Source organism: Callorhinus ursinus, unplaced genomic scaffold (genome assembly GCF_003265705.2).
Source record: "Callorhinus ursinus isolate GAN/ISIS: 27379988/994484 unplaced genomic scaffold, GSC_fseal_2.0 scaffold53, whole genome shotgun sequence".
Lineage (NCBI taxonomy): Eukaryota > Metazoa > Chordata > Mammalia > Carnivora > Otariidae > Callorhinus > Callorhinus ursinus.
The window spans coordinates 9,156,377-9,177,090 of NW_027397115.1; the positions used below are offsets into that span (position 1 = coordinate 9,156,377).

Consider the following 20,714-nt stretch of genomic DNA (forward strand, 5'->3'; position numbering starts at 1 on the left):
CGATGCGGGGCTCGATGCGGGGCTCGATGCGGGGCTCGATGCGGGGCTCGATCCTAGGATCCTGGGATCAGGACCTGAGCCAAAGGCAGAAGCTTAATGACTGAGCCACCCAGGCGCCCCTGGTCAAACTTATTCAATGGCAACTGGCTTATCCCAGAGCATTGTACCAAAAGAGAAGAGGGCGGCTGCAGGAATTCTTAGGACGTAAGCCTCGGAGGTGAGGCACGTCATTTCTGCTGCGTCCTATTGGTTGCACAGAACCGGCCAGGAACTGAAGTGGGCGGGGCTACATGAGTGACTTGCGGAGGGTGTGGTTCTTGATGCGCCAGCGTCGGAGGCCAGTCCCTGCGATGTCGCCTGCCATTGGGCACTTTCTTCTCTTAGTCTGTGAGCGGTTCTTCCTCATCTTCTGGCTTCAAAATAAACTCAGACTGGGGCCACTTCTCTATCTATGCTCTTCCTTTAGTGATCTCATCCCTTCTCATGGTTCTAAATACTTATGAGCTGACAACTTCTGAATTGACATCTCTAGCCTCGACCTCTCCTCTGAAGTCGAGACTCCGGTCCCCAGCTGACCGCCGACATCTCTGCATGGGTGTCTCACAGGGAAGTCAATGTTAGCAGCTCTAAAGCCATCTTGCACCCCCTGCTCCCAGACACTTAACTAGTCACCATAGGGGACTAGCCAATAATTGCACGTAAAAAGATACTCAATATCATCAGTCATTAGGCAAAGGCAAGTTACAATCACAATGAGATACCACTACCCGTCCATGAGAGTGTCTAAAATGAGAAAGACTGGTCCTAGCAGGTGTTGGCCAGGATGTGGAGCACAAGGAACTCTCATACACTGCTGGGGAATGTAAAATTCGGTAAACCACTTTAGAAAACAGTTTGGAAATTTCCTGAGAAGTTAAACATACACCTGCTGTATGATATATGATACCACCCAGCCACTCCACTCCTAGGCATTTACGTAAGAGAAACGAAAACCTTTGTCCACACCGAGACTTGTCCACAAATGTTCAGAGTAGCTTTATTTGTAATCACTACAACCTGATTGTACAGGTTGTACAGGAAACAATCTAAAAAGTCCATCAACAGACAAATGGAGAAACAAATTGTGGTACATCCATACTACTCAGCAGTAAAAAGGAACAAATGGATGGATCTCAAAATCATTATGCTGAATAAAAGAAGCCAGCCTCCACTCCCCAAAAAATGACTATGCACTGTACGATTCCATTTACATAAATTCTGGAAAATGCAGACTAATTTCTAGTGACAGAAGAAGGTCAGTGGTAGGGGAGGGAGAGAGTGGGGACTGCAGAAAGGCACAAGTGTAGATAATAGACATGAGGGATGATGGATACGTCCACTATCTTAATTGTGGTGAAGATCTCATGGGTGAATTCATAGGTCAAAACTAATCAAATTATATACTTTAAATATGTGCCATATAGTGTATTTCAATTATATTTCAAGCAAGTTGAGAAAAAAATTGACTCAAAAGAAAAACCAACAACAAAAGACATGTTTGTGAGAATATCAACCAATTTAACTATAGTTACTTTCAGGGACTGGGAAGCGGGGGCAAGAACCATCATTTGTCACATTCCATGAAGCTTTCTGGCTTTGTTTACAACAAGCATGTATTACTTCTGAGTTTAAGAAAAAGAAGAAAATACATCTTTTGACCCAAGCCTCAGCCCAGGGCTCAGGAGGCCTGTCACTTGCCCCCAAATGGACCAAGTTGTGCTGCCAAACAAAGTCACCTCCTGGATTTGAACCAATGGTTTCTAGGGGCCAATTCCCAAACAGAGACAATGAAAAATGTGCTCCTCAGAACAGGTACTTTATTTACACCTTATATCTATATTCTGGACTGGGCTCTGGACAGAATGATTGCCCGGGAAGATAATGGAGTCATTAATCTCTACCCAAGACTGGGCTCCCCCTGCTAACTTCCCATCTGGATAATTAAACCAACTGGCAGCCCTGTATCAGGCTCTGTGACATCTGTGGGGCAGAAGACAGGGCACCTCTGGCTGCCACACTCAGCTTCTCCAGAGGGATAAATTCCTGGGTGACTTTAGGACAAGCAAGCTGAGCCCAGGCTGGGGTTCTCAGCCTTGACTTGGCTAGGTCCAGAACTTGGGCAAACATGTACCTCTTGGCATGTCAGGGGGTGTGGGAACGGCTGTCTGAGCTTATGTTTGTGTGGTTGCCCATGTGTGCCCTTCTATTCTTCCTAACTTCACCCTAAACATTGGTTCCTTTAACACCACAAGGGTTCCCCACCCCACAGCTAGTCCGTCTTTCCCACCAACTTTCTTTCCTCCTCCATAACCAGCACCAAGATGTTACAGGGAAATGCTCCCCTTTCTGCCCCCAAATCAAGGTTAATTTTTTTAATTTTTTATTTATTTTTAGTAATTGCTGCACCCAATGAGGGGCTCAAACTCACGACCCTGAGATCAAGAGTTGCTCACTCTTCAGAGCCAGCCAGGTGCCCTAAAAAGGTAAATTTTGATTCGACTTGGCCCTCACTACCCAGAGCATGGTCCAACATCAGCATCTCCTGGGAGCTTGTTGGAAATGCAGAGTCTCAGGGCCCATCCCAGATTTACTGAGACAGAATCTTCCTTTTCACAAAATCTCGGGTGATTTGAACACATTAGTTCACAACCCTGGCTGGACATTAGAAGCACCTGAAGAGTTTTTTCATAACTCCGATACCTGGGATCTTTTGCCGAGATTTTGATTCAATTGATCTGGAATACGACCTGGACATCTGTATTTTTTTTTTTACAGTATAACATACATTTAGTAAAATGCACTAACTTTAAATGAATAGCTTAACATTTTTTACACATGTAGCCAGCACTCAGATAATGGCATAGAACATTTCCAAAAGCACCCCAAAAAGTTCCATATTGTCCCTTCAAGGTAGGGTGAAGAACTGTCCCCATTTGTTCAGGACTGAGGTTTTTTTTTTCAGGACATGGGACTCTCCCTACTAAAACCTAAAGTTGGGGTTGAGGGGCGGGGACCAGGACAAGTTAGTTGCTCACACTACTTCCAAGTCTATACCCCAGCCCACCTCCAGAGGGAACCATTCTCCTGATTTCTATCAAGGAGAAATTTTTAAGCGTTCCCCCCAGATGACTTGAATGCGCAGCCAGGGCTGACCCATGTCCATCAGAATCACCTGGAGGCCCCATGAAAACGTTGCTGCGCCTCACCCCTACACTTGTTAATTAAGTAGGTCTGGGGTGGAGCCAAGAATTTGCATGTCTAACTATTTTCCCAGGTGATACTGATGCTACTTCTTCAGGTACTTTCCTTCGAGAACTGCAGGTCTAAGCCAATCATAAGAATTCTCCCCTTGCCAAAGGAGGATTAGACTTGGACATGTGATGCACTTCTGGTCAATGGGCATGAGGAGAAGACTTCCCCGCGCTTCCCGGATGGCTACAGGTAGTCTATTAAAATGGTACCCTTGGCTTGTGCAAATCAGCAGCCCTGGCGTGGGGGTAGGAGGCTCCTAGGACAGATTTTCTCACTGATAGAAAGATGCATGGGAGGGGTTGCTGTCCTTTTCCTTTGAAAGCCCAGTCGTGTCTGAGCATGGCCCCTGGAGCTGTCTCATGACACTGAAGTGACAAGCCTGAGGACTAAACACAAAACCCTCAGGGTAGCAGAGAGGAAAGCGGGAGAGAGCCTGAGTCCTTGAAGAGGTTGCTGAACTGCTGGATCAACCAACCCTAAACTACCTTCTCAGGAATGTCTTTCCTTTGGGTTTAACTCACATATAATTGGGTTTTCTCCTGTTTGTGTTCAAAAGCATGGTATAACCTGCTATTCAAATTGTGGTCCAAGAACCAGCAGCACTGGCATCCCCTGGGAGTTTGCTAGTGTCAAATGATAAACTAAAACAATTTAGTAACAAGCCTGATGTCCTTTATTCAAGGGGAAACAAGACAAGCAGCGGAGCACTGTTTCTGAGGGATTTGGGGCAAGAGTATTATAGAGCTTAAAAGGGGCAAAGGCAACTGGAAATGACAGATGGGCTAGGAGGTCCTATTTGCAGGGTATGGTAAGCTAGCCAAAGTGGAGTTGGAGGATTGTGGCTGGTGTGTGTTACATTTCCTTGACAGGTGTTTCCTGTAAGTGCAGACTGACTTAGGGTTAGACTTGGACCTGGGCTGCACCAAGAGGGCAGCCCCCATTTGTGGGGGGTCCTGATACACAAATTAACTTTATCTCAACAAATGCAGAATCTTGGGTGTCTGGGCAGCTTAGTTGGTTAAGCAGCTGACTCTTGATTTTGGTTCAGGTCATCATCTTAGGGTCATGAGATCGAGCCCGGTGTGGGGCTCCATGCTCAACATGGAGTCTGTTTGTCCCTCTCCGGTTCCTCGTCTCTCTCTCTAATAAGGGAAGGAAGGAAGGAAGGAAGGAAGGAAGGAAGGAAGGAAGGAAGGAGGGAAGGAGGGAAGGAGGGAAGGAGGGAAGGAGGGAAGGAGGGAGGGAGGGAGGGAGGGAGGGAGGGAGGGAGGAAGGAAGGAAGGAAGGAAGGAAGGAAGGAAGGAAGGAAGACCCTCAGGCCCCACCACAGACCTACTGACCCAAAATCTGCATTTTAAGAAGATGACCACATTAAGGTCTGAGAAGCACTGCTCTAACTATAGAGCAGCACATTGGCTTTTGGATTTTCTGCACCTTTCTGTGGGTCACCTCCCCCAACTGATCACTGCGTGAAATCATGTTATTGTTAATAATCATCTGAGAGGATGGCATGGCACTGCATCCTCTAGCCACGTTTCCTTTGTGTCTCATTGGTCAGAACTAGGTCACATGCCTTAGCTGCTGGGGAGGCTGGAGAGGCGACTGTCTGGCTTCATTCATCTGCCTCTCTTGTGGGAGACAGGCTCTGCCTGCAAGGACTCAAAGGAGTTGAAAACTTATGTCTGCACAAAAACCTGCACAAGGATGTTTGTAGCAGTTTTATTCATAATTGTCAAAATTTGAGAGCAACCAAGATGTCTTTCAGCTGATGAATGGATAAACTGCAGTAGACCCAACTCTGGCATATTTTTCACTGCTAAAAAGAAATGAGCTATCAAGTCATGAAAAGACATGGAGGAACTTTAAATGTATATTACAAAGCCAAAGAAACCCATCTGAAAAGGTTACTGTATAATACTAACTATATGTATGTAACATACTTTATGATTCTAATCATATCCATTCTGGAAAAGGGAAAAGCGTGGACACAATGTAAAGATCAGTGGCTCGGGCGCCTGGGTGGCTCATTTGGTTAAGTGTCTGCCTTTAGCTCGGGTCATGATCCGAGGGTCCTGGGATCGAGGCCCACATCCAGCTCCTTACTCATGGGGAAGACTGCTTCTCTCTCTCCCTCTGCCTGCCGCTCCCCTTGCTCCTCCCCCTGCTTGTGCATGCGCTCTCTCTCACTCTCTCGCTCTCCCTCTCTCTCTGACAAATAAATAAATAAATAAATAAAATCTTTAAAAAAGAAAAGATCAGTGATTGCCAGGGACAGGGTGAGAAGAGGGATGAATAGGCAGAGCACAGAGGATTTTTAGTGAAAATACTTTGTATGAAACAACAATGATGGATATAAATCGACCCTTGAACGATGCAGGGGTTAGGGGCACTGATTCCCTGCACAGTTGTAAACCTGTGTATAACTTTTGACTCCCCCAAAACTTAACTACTAATAGCCTGTTAACCAGAAGACTTACCAATAAAAGAGTTGATTGACACATAATTGTGTATGTTATATGTATTTTATACTGGATTTTTACAATAAAGTAAGCTAGTGAAAAAATGTTATTAAATAGAAAATCATAAGCAGGGGTGCCCTGGCTGGCTCAGTCAGAGGCGTGTGCTACTTTTGATCTCAGGGTTGTACGTTCGAGCGCCATGTTGGGTAGAGAGATCACTTAAAAATAATTTTTTTTTTAAAAAGAAAATCATAAGGAAGAGAAAATACATTTACAGTTATCATACTGTAAAAAAATCATGTATAAGAGGACTCACACAGTTCAAACCCATGTTGTTCAAGGGTCAACTGTATGTCATTATGTTTTTGTACAAACCCATAGACAGTAGAGCAACAAGAGAGAATTCTAAGATGAATTATAGACTTTGGGTGATTCTGATGTGTCAATGTAGGTTCAACCTTGATAAAAAACAAAAATGTACCATTCTGGTGAGTGAAGGTGATAATGGGAGAGGCTGTGCATGAGAGGGGTCAGAGGGCATATGGGATATCTCTGCATTTTCCTTTCAATTTTGTTGTAAACCTAAAACTGCTCTAAAATATTATCTTTTTAAAAAATAACCCTGGGACACCTGGGTGGCTCAGTCGGTTGAGCATCTGCCTTCGGCTCGGGTCATGATCCCAGAGTCCTGGGATCGAGTCCCATATCCAGCTCCTTGCTCAGCGGGGAGCCTGCTTCTCCCTCTGCCTGCCACTCCCCCTACTTGTGTGTGTGTGTCTCTCTCTGACAAATAAATAAATAAAATCTTAAAAAATATAGAATAAAAAATAGCCCCCCCGAATACATATAGTATATATAAACATATAAAAGATCTAGAAAGATATACAATAAGGTTTAGCAGTGGAGTTTCTGAGTTATGTAATCGGGTCTCTTTTATTTTTGTTCCATGTTTCTGACTTTCTACAATGTACTTATTCTGCTTTGGTAATAATGAAAGGGTTTTTTTTTAAACTTTTTATTTTGAAATAATTATAGACTCACAGGAAGCAGCAAATTAGTAAATGGAATATCATTTACACTTCATCTAACTTCCCCCAAGAGTGCCATCCTATAAAATAGTAGTACAATAGAAAAACCAGGGAATAGACTTTGGTAGAATATATTTAACTAGACTACAGACCTCATTCTGTTGTCACCATGTTTTTTACACATTTATTTGTGTGTGCACACACACACATATAATTCTATGCATTTTTATCCCATAGTAAATAGATTCATATATTCATGTAACCACCACAAACAAGATACAAAGGAATTCCCTTGTGGTAACCACTTAGGATTACACTTCTCTTCCCAGTCCCTATACCCAGACAACCACTAATCTGTTCTCTACCTCTATAGTTTGGTCATTTCAAGAATGTAATATAAATGATCATACATATGCAACTTTTGAAATTGGCTTTTGTCAATAAACATAAGCTCCTTGAGATCAATCTAGGTTGTTGCATGTTATCATAGTTCATTCTCCATAATAAAAAGTTATTTTTTTAAGGATTTTATTTATTTGACAGAGAGATAGAGAGCAGAAGTAGGCAGAGAGGCAGGCAGAGGGAGAGGGAGAAGCAGGCTCCCCGCTGAGCAGAGAGCCTAATGCGGGGCTCGATCCCAAGACCCCAGGATCATGACCTGAGCCAAAGGCAGCCGCTTAACCAACTGAGCCACCAGGGACCCCTAAAAAGTTATTTTTTAAATGGAATTTATAGCCATAAATATTCTTTAAGATTTTATTTATTTATTTATTTATTTATTTATTTATTTATGTATGTATTTATTTGACAGAGAGATAGTGAGAGCAGGAACAAAAGCAGGGGTAGTAGGAGAGGGAGAAGCAGGCCTCCTGCTGAGCAGGAAGCCTGATGTGGGGCTTGATCCCAGGACCCTGGGATCATGACCTGAACCGAAGGCAGACGCTTAAGGATTGAGCCACCCAGGCACCCCGAGCTATTTTTTTTTTAAAGATTTATTTATTTATTTTGAGAGAGTGAGAATGAGAGAGAGAGGGAGAGTACATGAGAGGGGGGAGGGGTAGAGGGAGAAGCAGGCTCCTCGCTGAGCAGGGAGCCCAATGCGGGACTCGATCCCAGGACTCGGGGATCATGACCTGAGCCGAAGGCAGTCGCTTAACCAACTGAGCCACCCAGGCGCCCCACCGAGCTATTTATAATAAGAATATATTTGAGTATATATCCTATCAGAATTTTAATATACATTTTTATTGTTTTTAAATTCCAGTATAGTTAACATACAGTGTTATATTAGATTCATGTGTACAGTATAGTGATTCAACAATTCTTTTCTTTAAGTAGGCTCCACGCCCAACACAGGGCTTGAACTCACAACCGTGAGATCAAGAGTTACACACTCTACTGACTGAGCCAGCCAGATGCCCTAAATTATTATTACTATTGTTATTTTTGAGTAATCTCTACACCTAGTGTGGGGCTTGAAACTGCACCCCTGAAATCAAGAGTTACATTCTCTAATGACTGAGTCAGCCAGGAGCCCCTGATTCAACAATTCTATACAATACTTAGTGCTCATCGTAATAAGTAAACTCTTTAATCCCCATTACCTATTTTACCCATCCCCCTACCCACCTCCCCTTTGGGAACCATCAGTTTGTTCACTATAGTTGAGTCTTTCTTGGTTTGTCTCTCTCTTTTTTTCCTTTGCTCATTTGTTTCTTAAATTCCACATATGAATGAAATCATATGGTATCTGTCTGACTGATTTCGCTTAGCATTATACTCTCTAGCTCCACCTGTGTTTTCACAAATGGCAAGATTTCATTCTTTATGGCTGAGTAATATTCCATTGTGTATATATACTATATCTTCCTTATCCATTCATCTATCAGTGGACACTTGGGCTGCTTCCATGATTTGGGTATTGTAAATAATGCTGCAATAAAACATAGGGGGGCATGTATCCCTTTGAATTTAGTGTTTTTGTATTTGGGGGGTAAATACCCGGTAGTGTGATTACTGAATCATAGGGTAATAGTTCCATTTTTAACTTTTTGAGGAAACTCCATACTGTTTTCCACAGGGGCTGCCCCAGTTTGCATTCCCACCAACAGTGCACGAGGGTTGTCCTTTCTCCACATCCTGGCCAACACCTGTTGTTTCTTATATTGTTGATTTTAGCCATTCTGACAGGTGTGAGGTGATATCTCGTAGTTTTGATTTGCATTTCCCTGATGATGAACAATATTGAGCATCTTTACGTGTGTCTGTTGGCCATCTGGATGTCTTCTTTGGAGAGGTATCTGTTCATGTCTCCTGCCCATTTTTAAATTGGATTATTTGCTTTCTGGGTGATGATTGATATATGTTTTTAATTTCATATATATATATATATATATATACACACATACATACATAATGTATATATGTCCCTATTTCCAAATGTGAGGATAGAGTTTGGAAACCACGTGTAGATAAGCTTGGTCTCATCCCCCATGATATTCTAGCCTGAAAAATTAATCAGGGAGTTGGTGACTTGGCTATGACCTATTTTAGGGCAGAGACTGAGGGATAATTATCCTTCTTATCGCCTCTTTGGCTCAGCTCAATGACTTGCCCCTGAAATGATTCTAATTAAGCACTTGGGGTGGGGGTGCAAGTATTCACAAGGAGCTTGTTCCTAAGAACAAGTCACGTAAAATGAGCATCAGTGTGTGTGTGTGTGTGTGTTGTTAATAGGGTCATTATACTGGCAGACAGAGAAAATACATTTAACATTTCCTGCAGCTGTTGTGGGAAAATGCTAGAAATGAGAGCAGATCATGGTCTGTGTCAGAAGGCAGACACTGTGCCCGGCAGGAGCAATCTGAGCACAGCTCTGAGAGGTCACTTGCAAAGAGGTTATTTTGGAGTCCCTGGGTTCAAATTCCAGCTCTGCCTCTGTCCCAGTCCTAGCCTACTGGAAATAGAACAATTCCAGCAGACTAGAATCAGAGAATACCACAGGCTTATGCACAGAACATAAGGAAACCACAAGGGCTGGCAAGGAACGCTGGTGCTGGAAATAGAATGGGGCACCCCCTACACTCGAAGGTGCCAAGGAAGAAGGAGCTACCATAGCCCGGAAGGAGGCTCAGGTGGAGGAGCTCCTGGGGAAGCACCCTGCAGGATGAAGCCAGAGGAATGGCTAGCTCAGCCTCAATTACCATTCCCCCTCCCAATCTGCTGCTGAAGCCCCCAGCACGGGGCTTGAGCTGTCCATGCTCCAGGAGCACTGAGCAAGGTAGATGAGGGTGAGGAGGCAAGGGCAGACATTGGCAGAGCCATTTACTCAGTTTCCTCCTCTGTAAAGTCAGAATAATATTACCTCCCTTGTAGAGTAGAGGTAAGGAGTAAATTATAACATGTCAAGTACCTAGTGCGGAGCCTGGTAGAACATTTCAATAAATGGCAATTACGGATGATGATCATGACAAGAACAACTCCAGTAGGGAGAAACGGGGCTTAGAGAGAGGTCTGCTTGGGCTTGACCGAATGGTGGGTCAGCAACCCGCTGGCAGCAGCCTAGCATGTGGCACTATGATGAATACCACCACACTCCATAGATAGATGCTCTGGCTGTAAAAACATGAGGTCAACCTGGGCAGAGCCAAAGTGACATCAGATTTCCAGACCACCCCTGTTGCCACTTGAACATTGGAGAGAAGAAAAAAAAAAAAAGCTCTCACCTTCTAGGACCGCCCCCCACCCAAGCCTTCCCACCTGCAAACTGTGTGGCCCTGCAGCACAGGTCTGTTTTAGCAAAAGGACCATTTGTTTAAATAAGCCTGCCAAGTGAGAGGATCCCGATTTCTCCTTTTCTCTCTTTTTAAAAAAGCCGCAGATATAAATAAGCCCAAGATGGTCTGTTTCTGCCATGACTAACATTAAAAAAAAAAAAAAAAAAGACAGTTGCCTTCCAAATAAACCTGCAATTAATGAACCTTGGAAAGAATTGAACAGGGGACCTGCCCAATGGGTGGGTCAGAGGGCCTGCCAATTCCACCCCTGGGAACTGAAGCCAGTTCAGAAACTGTTGGGAAAACCCATAAAATGCAATTTCCCTCCAGATAATCTCGGAGGAAAAAAATCCAAGTTGACAGAGAACATGGAAGTTACTCAGAACGTACAAAGCCATCAAGGCTTCCTCTTGAAGAGCAGATGACATTGTCCTAAGCCAGATGCCCCCAGGAATGAGGTTTCCAGATTTAGCAAATAGAAATACACAACGTCCAGTTAAATGTGAATTTCAGATAAACAACAAATAATTTTAACTGTGTCCTGAATATTGCAAGGGATGTACTTATGCTAAAAAATTATTTGTGATTTATCTGAGATTCACATAGAACTGGACATCATGTGTTTTATCTGGCTCAGGAATGGTAAGACAGGTGCTGAAAAAGATACAGCTCAAATTGCAGGGGTCTTGGGACACCTGGGTGGCTCAGTTCGTTAAGCGTCTGCCTTTGGCTCAGGTCCTGATCCCAGGGTCCTGGGATCGAGTCCCGCGTTGGGCTCCCTGCTTGGTGGGGGGGTGCCTGCTTCTCCCTCAGTCCGCCTCTCCACCTGCTTGTGCTCTGTGTCTCTCTCCCACAGATTAAAAAAAAAATTGTAGAGGTCTTAAATTGGCAGCCTCCAGACTATCTGAAGCCCACACGTGTGCATTTTCTAAGTCTTCACAGTTTATAAAATTGGAATCTGTTGCTAACAGTTTAAGGATTTCTGGCTCCCTTTAAAAATGGGAAGTTCCAACCATAGTGGTAGTAGCCACCCTACTATGATTACATGGGGACAGAAGGGAATGTGGGACAAAGTGAAAATCCAATCACTAACGTGTTAGATTGAAGAGATCATGGGCAAATTTGTTTCTGGTTGGTTTGTTGCATGGGTCTAGCGGAGGCACCATTGGCAGCCCACATTTCGGGCCTGGGGAACTTACCCTTTTCAGGCTTTGCTGCTGCAGTCACCCCAGAAGTGCTGAAAAGCTCACCCATCTGCTATGCCACCACCAAGCCATTTTCCCCCTTCCCAGCCCAAGGGTGGAGGCTATGCTCCCACCAGTTGGAGAAATGTATGCCCCCAGAGCTCCCTGCAGACACAGGCTGGAGCTGCAAGTCCTGTTTGGGACCCCCCAAGCTCCATCTTCCCTGGCAATTGTGCCACAAGAGGGCTGAGGCAGGCAAAATCTAGGAGGAAAAAGGAAAAGAAGATTAAAAGAAACTAAAAAATCAGCATTTGAGATGCTCTTTCCATGTTCCAAGCAGAGTTATAAGTGTTCCTTTACGCCTCAAGATATCCCCAAAGGGTGGATTCTATTAATGTCCCAACTTTTCAGATGAACCGGAGGCTCAGAGATGTGAATCACTGTTTTTTAAATTTAAACTTTAGTTAACATACAGTGCAATATTGGTTTCTGGAGTAGAAAGAGATGTGACTCACTTGCTTAAAAAGTTGCATGGTTAATAAAGGCTAGAGCTAGGATTCAAACCTAGGAAATCCAATTCCAGAGCCTATGTTTGTTGTTAGTATTTTTTATATTATCATACAATAAAATTAACTTTCATTTTTCTTTTGGTGTACAGTTTCACGACTTTAACATATATATAAATTCATGTAACCATCACCGCAATAAGGATACCCCACAGCTTCCTTGTGTTATTCCTTTATATTCCCACCCCCTGCCCTCTAACTCTGGCAACCACTGATCATCTGTTCCCCATCACTGTAGTTTTGCCTTTTCAAGAATGTCAAATGAATAGGACCACACAATATGTAACCGTTTGAGACTGGTTTCCCTCACTCGGCATGTGTCTTGGGATTCATCCAAATTGTTGTCTACATCACTAGTTCATCCCTTTTTGCCCGAGTGAAGATGGTTATAACTAATTGAATACTTAACTTCTGCCAAGTGCTATACTAAGCATTTCGACATATCTCATTTGATCCTCACAGATTCCCAAGAGGAAGGTAATGTTATACCCATTTTATAGTTGGGAGATCTGGAGCTAAGAGCTGGCTGAATGCCAGGAGGCAGGACTAATCCCAGACTCAGAACCATTTATAAAATTGCTCTGTTCCCAGCCAACAAAGAGTGAAGTACAGGGGAGACAATACCACCTCCTGGCTTGAATTCTGGAATATGATCTGTGAATCCCTTATCTTTCTCCACAGCTTCCCAGAAATGCTTGTGTTTCCATTCATGCAGTTGGTGAGGGTCTGAAGCAAAAGCTCTTGCAAGACAGTAGAGCATAGAAATTGGGGCCCAGGATGAAGTTCAAATCCCAGCTGTCACTTCCAAGGTGTGTGACACCTCAAGTAAGTTGCTAAGCTTCCCTGAGTCTCAGTTGCCTGTCTTTAAAATGGGATAGTAAGGGGCACTTGTGTGGCTCAGTTGGTTAAGTGTCTGCCTTCAGCTCAGGTCGTGATCCCAGGGTCCTGGGATTGAGCTCTGCATCGGGCTCCCTGCTCAGCAAGGAGTCTGCTTCTCTCTTTCTCTCTGCAGGTCCGCCTGCTTGTGCTCTCTTGCTCTCCCTCTTTCTCTCTCTGTCAAATAAATAAATAAAATCTTTAAAATAAATAAATTAATTAATTTTAAAAATGGGATAGAAACAAGCAGTGTTGGGGTATAGATTAAAAGAGATAATAAATAACAGAATATTACACATGGTAAGCATTCAATGAACACATTTATTCTTCTTATAGTTCCCCAACACATACCTCCTCCCATATCAATATGGCAGGAAGATTTGTTTCTTCACAGGATATGCATGTGTCCCTACTATTTGCTAGGCCTTGGGCTAAATGCTTTGCAGACATGAGTTTACTGAACCTTACAATTCTCTGAAGTAGATATTGTTATGAACCCCATTTCACAGATAAGGAAACTGAGGCTTGTAGAGGTGAAGTCATTTGCCAGATCTCTCAGCTAGGAGGACAAAGAAGTAAAGTGAGACTGAAGCGTCAAATGTTTGGTGGGCCTGCAGTTAGGGAGACAGGATGCAGAGTTTGGGCATCCAAGACCTATCATGGGCCCTGGTGCTCACAGAAGCAGCAACGGCAAAGTCAAGAAACAAGGTGGATGGGAGCTCTCCCAGCGGCTTATTTGGCCCCTGGCTGGCGGGCATCTGGGGCTACTTCTGTCAGAAGTATCTCACTGACAAGGAAGTCCAGCAAAAGCATGTGAACTTTTCGTTTAAACTTTTAAGAGCCAGAAATTGAGTCCTTCCTATGTCTTAGATGGTCTATAAGTGATGGGCTGCAATTAAGCCAAAGGTTACAAACTCAAGAGCCAGGCTGACAGGGTTCGAGTCCTGGCTCAGCCACGCTTCCCAGCTGTGCTGACCTTCGGCAAGTTGTTTTACCTCTCCGAGACTGCAGCTTCAGTTGTCAAATGAGATGGATAATACAACCTACCTCACAGGTTGTTGGAAGAATGTTTCGTTACATGTAAAAAACCGCCATTAACACATAGTAAGTGCTCGATAAATGCCAGCCATCATTACTCTGATTATTACTGCAGGGGCAGGTATGTAAAAGAGGGAAGTAGACCACTGTGGGACCTGGAAAGCACATGACCTGCCAAAAGGGATGGATGTTGCTCAGCCACAGTCATTATTACCAGGCAGGAAAATGAGTCCGCTATGGCCAGACCTTCCAATTTTCCACTCAAAGCCACGCTGGCCTCCTTTCTACTCTAAACACAGCATCCAGCAGGCATGTTTTTGCCTCAAGGCCTTTGCACTGGCCTGGGAATAGACTATCCCTCTGATACACCACTTACTCCCTGATCTATTTCAGCTCTGTACTCAACTGCTCACCTTTACATTTCCAATTCTATTCCTTTCCCCCACTACACTGAGTTTTCTCCATTGTGTTAACGATTAAATAACATACTATTATTGTTTTATTGTTCTTCCCTCCACTGGCAAGTTAATCTTCCACATTGGCAGTAATTTTTTTTCCACTATTGTATTCTCAGCACCTAGAACGGAGTCTGGCACCCGGTAGGTACTCAATAAATATTTATGCAATGGATTGTGTCTTCATGCTGCCAGTTTGTGATAGTTCAAGGAATCATTTGGTCATTTTTTGCCTTTTTGAGCACCTACTGTATGCAAGGAATAGCTCTGGAAACTGCAGAGGATGCAGAGAATAGAAAATACTTGTTTTAGCAGAAGGCAGTACATTGGGAAGGGAAAAGGAGGGGCTTTGGAGTCAAACAGGTCAGGGTTTGTGACTCAGTTGTCTCACATAGAGCTGGAGAACCATACCACCCTGAGCCTCACTCCCTCATCTGCGCAATTGGGATAAGAATCATGTTCTTTCCTCACTGGGCTGTTGTGATGAGTAACGAAGTGTGCATGTCAAGTGCCTTAGCACAGTCGAGCCACAAGTGTGTGATTCATTCTTTCATTTAGCAAATACTGAGTGGCCTCCCACATGCCAGGCACTGTGCCACTTGCTGTTGGAGGGGCCATAGACAAAGAAGGGAAAGTTGCTACGTACATGAAGTCCTGGTTTAATGGGGGTGGGGAATGAGGGGGTACCAACAATAAATATACTATATAAATATACAATGCGTGTGTGTGGGTATGTTTGTCTATGTATCACTTAGGCAGTGATAATACGAAAAAAAACACAAGGTAAGGGAACAGAAAGGGAAGATTTTAGATAGGTCCTCAGAGAAGATGACATTTGAATAAACACACCTGATTGAGACAAGAGAGGGAAACATGCAAAGATCTGAAGAGTCTAGGATTGGTACTCCAGGCAGAGGAAACAGCATGTGCAAAGATTCTGAGGTAGGAGTGATCAAGTGATGGAGGAACAGTCTGGTGACTGAAAGAGACTGGAAGAAAAAGGGATAGGTCAGAGATTAAGAGGAAATAGGGCAGGCCAGACTCTGGCTTTTACTCCAAGTGAGGTGGGGACATGCTGTTTGGGAGGACAGTGGCATGATCTTCAGTTCTCTACATCACTCTAGCTGCATAACAGATCACAGAGGGGAGTGGTAGTAGCAAGACCAGTAATCAAAGCTTGGATGATGGTTTGGATCAGCAAAGTGGTAGCAATGGAGGGGCAAATTTCAGATGTATTTTGAAGGCAGAACCAATAGGATTTGCTAATCGTTTCACACGTGGAAGGAGAGCAAAACGTGAAGGGTAGTTCCCAAGATTTTCTGCCTGAGTAACTAGACGGAAGGTGTCAATACCTGGGATAGAAATGACTGGGGAGGCAGCCTTGGTGGGGAAGGGGTAAGTTCAGTTTTAAGGTTTTTTTGTTTTTTTTTAAGATTATTTGAGAGAGAGCATGAGCAGAGAGGAGGGGCAGAGGGAGAGACAGAAGTAGACTCCCCACTGAGCAGGGAGCCCCATCTGGAGCCCAGTCCCAAAACCCTGAGATTATAACCTGAGCCAAAGGCAGATGCTTATCCGACTGAGCCATCCAGGCACCCCTAGTTTCTGAAGTTTAAATCGAATGCATGAAGGGGGACACAACGGAAGTCTGGAAATGTAGGCTAGGGGCCACACTTAGTTTTGAATGCCCTGACAGATTCAGGAAGGTCAGTGGACTGATGGAGTTAATGGTATTCCTGTCAAGACAGCTATAGAGCTTTTGATTATGAAGCTCTGGATTTATTGCTGGGTAATTACCCCCAAAACTCAGTGACTTGAAAAACATTTAATCTTATTTTCTGTAGGTCAGTAATCCAGGGACAGTTCAAATGGGTCCTGTTTCAAGGTCTCCTTAACACATGAAGGTGTCAGCAGGGATTCCAGACCACAGGGCTGGGGAAGGATCTGCTTCCACGCGCAGTCCTTGGCAGGGTCCAGTTCCAAGCACATGGTTGGCCGGAGTCCACCTTGCTACACAGACATTTCCCATTGACAGCTTGCTTCTTCAAAGTGCACAAGCCAAGGAATGAAACAGGTATGAAGGGAACTAGCAAGAGAATAAACAAGGAGTCTAATGTTCAGTGACCTACCCTCTTTTGTGGTCTGTTTATTTGAAGCACTAGGTCCAACACACTCAAGGGGAGGGGGATCCCATGCAGAGTCAATACGAAGAGCTAGCTTAGAAGGCACAATATAAACGGCCCAGTGTGAAGTCCCATCTTTCTTAGGTTAGACAATCTTAACACAACATGTATTAAAATTGGGGCAGGGGAGACCGTGAAGTGTTGGATGAAACCAGATTTGGCCACGTATCATTAGACCAGTCTAGAATTTTCTATGGTTGAACATTAAAAACATGTAAATCAAGTATAGCCCTAATCGTATTTACTAATCTCACAAATCAAAGAACCTGTGCTTTAGTGTATACAGCCATTTAGAAATGCCTGCAAAATGTACAAGTATGCGATCTGCCCTCCATTTGCTCTCTGGCCCTGGAGTTTGACCCTTGTAGACATGATTGTACCCATGGTTCAATGCTTATTTCCATTAACCAAACACAAGAGCATATTCGTTTAAAGAATTTTATTTTCTCTCTCCAGATAAGGATACAAGTTAAAAGTTTTACTAAATTTAACCATAATCCTGGATTCTTCAAAATGGGCACAGGCCTCTAGATAGTTCTCAGGTTACACAAAACCCTTGTGAGACTGTTTCAACCAAACTATCACCCTTTCTCAGGAAAGCAGAGGCAATCTTTTCCAAGAACCCTTGTATTCCAGCTCCATAGTTGAGATCTCAAGTCCTTAAAAAGAAAGATTACAATTCATATTTAATCCTGATGTAAAAAGCTACTTGTTTGGGATGTGTGAGACCTCCAGGACCCAGTAGTACCAATAGGTCAACAGTCCTACTCTACCACTTGGGAAGTGGGTTCCCAGGTTACTCCCCAGTGGGCAAACTCAACACCTCTATGGGGGCATATTTAATCACCTTACAAGGGGCTGACACTTAATGCCATTTGCAGAAACCTCACCTGTTGCAGGACAGACTGAACCAAGCACATCAGGCCGCATCTATTTACTGCCCTGTGGCTCACAGGGCTCCCAACCTGCAGGAAGTAAGCCCGTAAAAACAAGATAAGCGACCGGATTCCTGGGGGAAGAAAACAAACACACCACTTAAAAAAACACCATACAGAAGATAGTTTAAGCAGAAAACAGGGTGGGGCCAATGCATCAGACAAAACACTGGCTAATGGTTCAGTTAGATCAACATGGTCGATCTGATGGGGAAAAAAGTTGTCATCAATTGCAATGGCCAAATTTGAGTTAGAGCAGAACACAAGGGGGACAGATAGTCCCACATTTAAAATAGAAGTAGGGATGCCTGGCTGGCTCGGAAGAGCATGCGACTCTTGATCTTGGGGTAAGAGTTCGAGCCCCATGCTGGATGTAGGGATTACTTAAATTAACTTATAAAAAGGAGTTATTATCTCTCCCATTTTCCAGATCTTCTCTGTCTATTCAGCCATGTGGATATCACTTACCAACATCTCATTCCTGGTCCACTCCAAGTCCGCTTTCCGCCAACAGTAACTCTGAGATGAAAAAACAAACTATGAGCTCCCATCAGCTAGATGCCCAAGGGAGTGGGGGACAAGGGAGCCGCTCAAACTGGCATATCAGACAGAAACTGGCTTAAAAAAGTTAGATCAACATGGTCGATCTGTTGGGGAAAAAAGTTCAGTCATCATATATGCCAGGAGAAAGTTCTCATTCTTAGAAAAAGCCCTAAGGAGGAGTAAGATTTGGTCTGCTTCTGTACCTGCAACCCAATATTTGAGATCTGTATCCTGTTGTTGCCAGTAACAGCTAAAAGAAACACCTCTGCCTTCTGAGCTTGTATTTGAGAGGCCAGTGTGGCTCTCAAGAGTTGTGGGAAACTGGTTGGCTTTGGCGGAGTTTCGGTGACCACAGCGTTTTGACCAAGGGTCAGGATATTACATTTTAATGCAAAATGCCATCACTAAAAACCTGACTTACAGGAACACTCTGGCACAGTAAGTTTTATGATACATCTGTCCCCCAATAAGTCCTGCCCTTAAGGAGTCAAGCAAATTAAATGGTACACAGTTGAGAATTAGTTTTGAGTGGCTAGGTCAACCAAAACCAAACTTAGCTTTCCCTTAGAAAAAAATCCTCACGTGAGGTGCCTGGATGGCTGGGTCGGTAGAGCACATAACTCCTGTTCTCTAGGTTGTGAGTTTGAGCCCCACATTGGGTGTAGAGTACTTAAAAAAAAAATAAAATCAAAATAATGTCCTCACTTGTAGACGCCACTTTCAGGAAAAAGGTTTGAGCAATGGAAACCTGGATAAGGTTAACAGGGCCCATGGTGACCATCTGGCTGAACACAAACAAGTCCTTTAGGCAACCCACCTCAAAATATCTGTAAGCCCTGGAAGACCAACGGGCTACTTAAAACTGGGCACAGGTACCAAAAAAAGGAAAACTCCATTCGTTCCCATACCTCCTCACCTTCTCCCTTCACTATAGACGCCCACCACTGCCCTCCTGGCAGTTTTTGCTCTCCTGCTTGCAGCTCCCTTGCGGTGTATCCAACAAACACCTCCTCTTGTTCTGCCTCTAGTAAATTCTTTCAACCACCCGCCTGCGCGGCCAGCCTCCACTTAGAAATGTACTTTCAGAAGCATTCAAGAGACGTTCAAGAATAACATCTTTTCACTTTAAAGAGATTTTTCCCTTTGGGTAATTATTTTTCCTAAACCTGTTTCTTCACCGAAGTCTAACAGATACATATTTTTAGAACTGTGATAAAACGAAGTGTTCAGCGCACTTTACTTATAAGTAAAATTGGCTACAGTTAAATCTTCATTTTTTTCCCCCAAGTTTGCCTAGCACACGAAGAGGTTCCCAGAACACGCGTTTCCTACAACAGGCCAGGATACAAATGCTTACTCCCGAGATCAGGAGACAGAAGGCTGGACAAGTCTACAGGGGGTTCTCTTGGAGGTCCAGCGGCGAACCCCTCTTCGGAGATCCATTCTGTACCCTCTGATCGCACTGACCTGCAAACCAACAAAAAAAGGGCATCAATCGCCATCTTCTCACGGTTGGGATCAGAACATGGCCGTGCCTCTTCAGGCCGGTTTATCAGAACTAACTGGCAAGTGTTCAAAGACGTCAGCATTGTCGATCTGATGGGGAAAAAAGAGAAGTCATCATCTACACCAGCCAAGGACTCAGGTCCGCACACAGGCGCGGATTTTTCCAGTTTTAACTGGTCTCCCCGACGCCTTAAGGCGTATTTAGGGTCAGAGCAGAGGGAGCCACCGGCAGGGGCGACGGCAAAGAGGAAAAAGGAGGAACTGGGATCTCGAAGGGAAAACAGCAGTATTTCCACTCACCACTCACAACAGCAAACCCGCGTTCCCGGGCCCGCACAGCAACGGACGAAGCAACCACCAAAGAAAGACAAGGAGGAAAGCGCCGAAAACGCAAAAGAACGAGACGGTCTCCAGACCTCTCTTATATAGCCAGGGGAAACGCCCGCGCCTGCGCACTGAGCCCGGGGCGCTTCCCCTTCCGTCCCGCGGCACGCGGTGCCCTCTGGGAAATGTAGTCTCCGAGCCGCCCGGCCCGAGGCGATCTAAGGGTTGTCAAGGCCGCTCTAGCCCCGCCCCCTTCGCCGTACACTCGGGTCCCCCGGGGCTTGTCGGCCTCGCCGCCATGTCGCGCTTCGCACGCACTAAGCCGCCCGCCGGGTTCCCCCTCCTCCGGGGCGGACTGAGGCCTAAGACGGCCTTGAGCACTGTTAACCCTCCCCCCGCAGTTCCCTCCCCTCATCTGCGCCCGCCCGAGCCCGCCGGTCCCGCCGCCGGGGGGAGCTGAGGCGACGCCAGCCGGTCCGCCAGCCCCGGCCCAGCCTGAGGGCGGGGGCGCCGGCAGTGCCACAGCGCCCGGCCCCCTCGCTCCCAGCCCCGA

At 44.8% G+C, this 20,714-nt stretch overlaps 1 long non-coding RNA gene and 3 other non-coding genes across 5 annotated transcripts; all 4 read right to left on the minus strand.

Moving 5' to 3' along the window:
* Nucleotides 1-17,277: 17,277 nt before the first annotated feature.
* LOC112809979 (uncharacterized) lies at nt 17,278-20,296 on the minus strand. Of its 2 annotated transcripts, none has more exons than XR_012375620.1 (5): nt 20,138-20,296; nt 19,689-19,798; nt 18,257-18,307; nt 17,744-17,818; nt 17,278-17,512 (listed from the first exon to the last, which is right to left on the minus strand). It is a non-coding gene; the product is annotated as an uncharacterized lncRNA (long non-coding RNA). The 2 variants fall into 2 exon arrangements; XR_003204711.2 differs by having other exon boundaries at nt 17,744-17,862.
* LOC112809991 (small nucleolar SNORD12/SNORD106) lies at nt 17,937-18,028 on the minus strand. Its single transcript, XR_003204717.1, has one exon. It is a non-coding gene; the product is annotated as a small nucleolar SNORD12/SNORD106 (small nucleolar RNA).
* LOC112809989 (small nucleolar SNORD12/SNORD106) lies at nt 18,383-18,473 on the minus strand. The gene has a single exon (XR_003204716.1). It is a non-coding gene; the product is annotated as a small nucleolar SNORD12/SNORD106 (small nucleolar RNA).
* On the minus strand, nt 19,875-19,965 carry LOC112809995 (small nucleolar SNORD12/SNORD106). Its single transcript, XR_003204718.1, has one exon. It is a non-coding gene; the product is annotated as a small nucleolar SNORD12/SNORD106 (small nucleolar RNA).
* Nucleotides 20,297-20,714: the final 418 nt, after the last annotated feature.